Source organism: Megascapheus bottae, chromosome 3 (assembly GCF_031878675.1).
Source record: "Megascapheus bottae isolate mThoBot1 chromosome 3, mThoBot2.hap1, whole genome shotgun sequence".
NCBI lineage: Eukaryota > Metazoa > Chordata > Mammalia > Rodentia > Geomyidae > Megascapheus > Megascapheus bottae.
The window spans coordinates 4,814,575-4,819,978 of NC_143511.1; the positions used below are offsets into that span (position 1 = coordinate 4,814,575).

The 5,404-nt window shown below is 45.7% G+C and overlaps 1 pseudogene; it reads right to left on the reverse strand.

Moving 5' to 3' along the window:
- Positions 1-3,842: 3,842 nt before the first annotated feature.
- On the reverse strand, positions 3,843-4,884 carry LOC150064863 (large ribosomal subunit protein bL28m pseudogene; annotated as a pseudogene).
- Between the last annotated feature and the right edge of the window lie 520 nt (positions 4,885-5,404).

Sequence of the window (5,404 nt, forward strand, 5' to 3'; positions counted from 1 at the left end):
CAAGTTCCAGGACTGAAAAAAAAAAGTAATCCACTTCATTTAAACCAGAATAGGAAGGAAATTCACTCTTCAAAGCAATGCTCCTTTAAATTATGACCACAAAACTAAACCATAGGCCAAGTAGTACCAGGAAGCCATAGTACCATAGGCCACAGTAGTACCATAGGCCAGAAAGTACCAGGAAAAGACACCTCTAAGAACTGAGTTTCAGTGTCAGAATAAAGAGTCCTCAGTTGATTAACTGGAGATAATCATCTGCTTGAATTAACTTGGAAGCCAGAAGAGCAATTTATGCATCGGGTGCTATCATAAAAAATAATGGAACAATTATCTGGTAACTAAAGCCAGGCTGTATAAAATAAAAGTCGGGGAAATAGGCAATCACAGAGGATGACACGGTCCAACTCACAGACAGGAAGGAAAAGAATACAAAAACAGGCTAGCATGTAGCTAAGACGCAAAATAAATTCCACGAAATGTTTTGTCACTCCTTTCTTCTTAGAAACTTCATGTCTGTGTTGCCTAAGTGAGATACTTGAAGTCATTAGCCCCAATTGCCCAATAAATAACAGATAGTTGTTTCTCCTCTCCCAGGAGGAGAGTGGGGAATCACGGTCTAGTATCTAAAGCAGCTAGTTTTCAACAAGAAATTACAAGAGACTCAAAGAAACAGAGATGTATTTTTAAAATATGACCCATAAAAGCTGACAGCAAGCCAAGCACCTGTAATCCTAGCTACTCAGAGGGGCTGAGATCTGAGGATCCTATTTCAAAATCATCCTGGAAAAGAAACTCTGTAAGGCTCTCGTTTCCAATTAACCACCAAAAAGCCAGAAAGGGAGCTATGGTTCAAGTGATAGAATCCAGCCTTGAATGAAAAAGGTAAGGAACAGTGGCTAAGCCCTGAATTCAAGCCACAGTACACACACACACACACACACACACACACACACACACCTCAACAGGCAACAAGATAGTATCTGAGAAGGACCAAAGCTGATATTTTACAAACACTTCAAGGTTTTGAAAATTGAATTAGGAGTCTTTATTAAAAGACCTGCATTTGCAGATGGACTCTCATCGCAAAGATCTATAGCCCTGAACAGAGCTTACACATAGTTTTTAAAGACAAAAACCACAGCCCCAATACTGTGGCAGCCCCAATACTGTGGCAGCCCCTAGGGGAGACTGTGGGCAGGCCCCCTACCCTGTGTATGTTGCGTTTATAGAAAGTGACTTGTATGACTGGAACAGGCAAGATCCATCCTTTTCTGAAAAAACCCCAGGCACTTAGCTCAGGATTGGAAAGTTTTATTTACACATCAACCCACCTGGGAGGATCCTGGCGGTTTCTCCAGCTGCTCTTCACCTCAAAGCAAAGGGGGTGCATCTGGTGCAGTGCCTCGAAGGTAGTCCTTGGACCAGAAAGCCCCCTGTGGATGAACCAGTCCATCTGGAACTAGTCTTCCCCCCTGACTCACCCAAACTAGGACTACAACGATGACTGAGGTAGGAAGGCATTGCCAGTTATTGCCAGAATCTGCGAACAGAGATATGGGCAGTGGCTAGAAAGCCACTCTCCTATGAGGCTCCCCGCTGCTTTTCCGGAATAGCTTTTGAAAATCTAGGACCTATATGCGTGTAGATCCCGAGGTCAAAGAGAATCTTAGAACCCTCAATATGGCTTTCATTACCCAGTCAGCCCCAGATATTAGCAAAAAGCTTTGAAGGTTAGAGGTTTTGAGCTGGTAGTGGTCTCTCAGCAGGTGTTTGATAACAAAGATACCTTGAGGACAAAAGCAGTTAAAAAAGTGATTGAAATTTTAGTAGCAACACCAGGACAGAGCAACTCATCTGTAAATGCCCATAGGGAACCTCTAGGAGTAGACCAATGTGCATACTGAAAGCAAAATGGACATTGAAAAAGAAGAATGTCCAGAGAGGAGAAAGGAGGCCCAGAATCTAACCCTGGGAGGGGGATGCAGAATGATGAGGCCTCAGTCCCCCAGACCCCATGGTAACATTGCAAGTAGGATACAAAAAGACAAAATTCTTCATGGATATGGGAGCTGCCTGTTCAGTATTGAAAAAAAAAAACAAAACAGAAGAGCCAATAACTAAACAAAGACTGAATAGCCAAGGAGCCACTGGGAAGACTGGAACCACTGGAAAGATTGAATCCTATGTATGGTCCCTATCTAGAACAACTAGTCTAGGAAAAGGAACAATTACCCACTCCTTTCTCATCTTTCCAGACTGTCCTTATCCACTCCTGAGATGAGACTTATTGAAAAAATTAAAAGCCAAAATTTCTTTACAAGAGGAAGATGTAAAATTATCACGGGGGGAAGGCCCGCCAGTTAGTCTACTGGTACCTTGCCCCCTTGGAGAAGAATACGTGTCGCTTCCCACAGAAGAAGCCAAAGCCTCAACCTTTACTGACTCACTTCCAAAACAAGGCTCCTGGGGTTCGGGAAGAGATGATCCCACCTGGGCTGGCAGGGAGTGGAGACCACCCACTCTATGCTGCCTACCCCTTCTACCCTTCTCAGTGTGTCACCTCCAGAACAACACAGTGACACTGTGTTGGACTTAAGGACATTTCTTAAGCCTGCTATTGCAAGTAAGTAAACCAACCCATATTTGCTTTTGCATGGCCAGACCCAAAAGGGGGATTTTCTGCACAATTGACTTGACTAGGTTGCCACAAGGTTTTATCTGCTTGTGGCAACCCAGACACATGAAGACCTCTCCTCACCCTGTGCCAACTGGGTATCTACCAAAATGTTTCTACCAAAAAGGCCTACCTCTGCACCCAGAAGGTTACCGACTGTAAAAAGGGAAACATGTGCTCTCCTTAAACAGGATAGAGGCAATTCTTAGGGTCCCAATGAAATCCCAAGAAGCCTTGCTAAGAGCTGTGCCTACAAAGTGGCTAACAACACCCGAGTCAATCGATAACAGGCCCAGATGTTGGATCATAAAAGTAAACGCCCTCAACCCGGCTCCTCTTCTTCCTGATGCCGACCCAGGGAGCACATCCACGATGGCACTGCTTGCTAGGCTAAGTTTTCTTCTACTTAAGCCACAGTGTGGCTAAAGTTATTTTTAAGATAGGGTCTCACTTTGTGTCTGGGTAAGCCTAGACTTCCATCCTCTTGAGTCACTAAGTTGACACATATGTACCATAACTCCCAGACATTGACCAGATAGAGTCTTACCAACTTTCCCCCCTCCCTCCCCGACTGGCCTTGAACAACAATCAGCACCTAGGAGATGTAGCTAGGAGTATAGATTTTAAACACTGTGTCAATTTCCATTTTCTGTGTGGGAAGCAGGGACCGCCACCCCTACCTCCTCCCTACTTTTTTCTGATATACTGAAATAAATCCTTGCTAAAACTTCCATCTGCTGAGACAAACCTTTTTGTGAACTCCTTAAAACTCCCAAGTTCTTCAACTCTCCATGGAAGCAGTGAATGTAGAGAGGTCCTCAGGTGATAGGGCTGTAGGAGACTTATTTTAAATAAACCAACTGAACAAAACAAACAGCAGACCGTAAGACCCATAGAAAAAAGTACAAGCAGCCCTTAGGAAAATACCTTCAACTTTACCTCTAAGGGTAATTTTAAATTTAATCAATATTGTATACTATTTCTCACTCATTAGAAAAATCCCAAAGCTTGTCAATATATTCTATTGCGATGGCTCTCAAAATTATTGGCAAGATTGAGGAATGAAGGACAATCTGACAATATTCGATTAGGGATGTAGGAACTTTTCCTTTTTCCCTCCCTCCCTCTCTCTTTCTTTTCTTCTCTCCCCCCCCCCCTTCTCTTTCTCTTTCTTGCTTTCTCTCTTTTTGTCAGTCCTGTGGCTTGAACTCTGGGCCTGGGCACTGTCCCTGAGCACTTTTGCTCAAGGCTAGCACTACCACTCTACCACTTGAACCACAGCACTACTTCTGGCTTTCTGGTGATTAATTGGAGATAAGAGTCTCACAGACTTTCATGACAGACTGGCTTTGAACCGCAATCCTCAGATCTCAGCCTCCTGAGCAGCTAGGATTATAGGCATGAGCCACCAGCGCCTGGCCTTTGTTTCTTTTTTTTTTTTTTTTTTTTTTGCCTCAAGAATTTCAGGACCTTTGAAAAGACCACCCCTGGAGCTGTGTGGCCAGTACACAAGAACCCTCAGTCATTCCTGGATATGGCTGCAGTGCTTAAAGGCCCAGAGAGGAAGGCCAAGCTTGATGGCCAGGCACCGGAGGGGCTCTCTTCTGGACCACTGCGGGCTCCTGCTGCTGAAGCTGCTCGACCAGCTCCTCCACATAGATCTTGAACAGGGGGACCGGGTCCTTCTCCTCCAGGAGCCTCTGCTTCTCCACAGCCTCCTCCAAGGCCAGGCCAACCCACTCGGCCTCCTCCTCTGGGATGACAAAGTCCTTGTACTTGCTGTAGATGGCTGCCCTCCCTTCAGGGTCATCTGGGTGCAGCTGTGGGTCCTGGCGGGCAAGCCTCAACAGCATTCCTCGCTTCAGATCCATCCCAAATTTGGAGCACAGGTCCTGCCTTGGGGTCTTGAGGATATAGAAGTCGTACCCATAGGCCTGGTCGATGAAATCCAAAGTCCTCATGGTCACAGTCACAGTGAACTTCTTGTCCAAGATCTTACTGTAGAGCTCACGCTCACACAGCTGGGGTTTCCACACCTTCTTCACCCTTGTTGAGAGCTTGTCATTGTTGGCGTATCTGTAGCCCAGGATCCAGCCCGCGCTGCCACTCTGCGGGGAAGTAGAGGGGTCGTCCTGCACGCGCTCCCGCTGCCAGTTCTTGGGATTGATCTTGAACTTGGCCCTGCGCAGCCAGCGTCCCCTTTGTTTCATTTTTAAGTTTAGCAAGAATTTATTTGGGAAAGCAGAGCAAAATAAAGAGAAGAGCAAAACAAGGAGAACTAGAAAGGGAGAGATGAAACCCCATTGATGTGCAACAAGCGGGAATAAGAGACTCTGATATAGCTGAACACCAAATAGATGCTACTGATTTAGTCATTAAAGTCTTCCTAGGACAAAACTTGCACTGCCCCTGGGCCTGGGCACTGTCCTTGAGCTCTTCAGCTCAAGGCTACTGCCCTATCCTTGAGCCAGGCCTCATCTCTCATTTTCTAGAGGTTAATTGGGAATAAGAGTCTCAGGTCCTTTTGTGCCTGGGCTCGCTTTGAACCTTGATCCTCAGATCTCAGCCTCCTGAGTAGCTAGGATTACAAGCGGGAGCCACCGCACCTGGTTTTGAAATACTTTTAACTAATTAATTAGCTAACTAATTAATTAATTTGCCAGCCCTAGGGCTTGAACTGAGGGCCTGAGCACTGCCCTTGGGCTTTCTCAAGGCTAGAGCTCTACCACT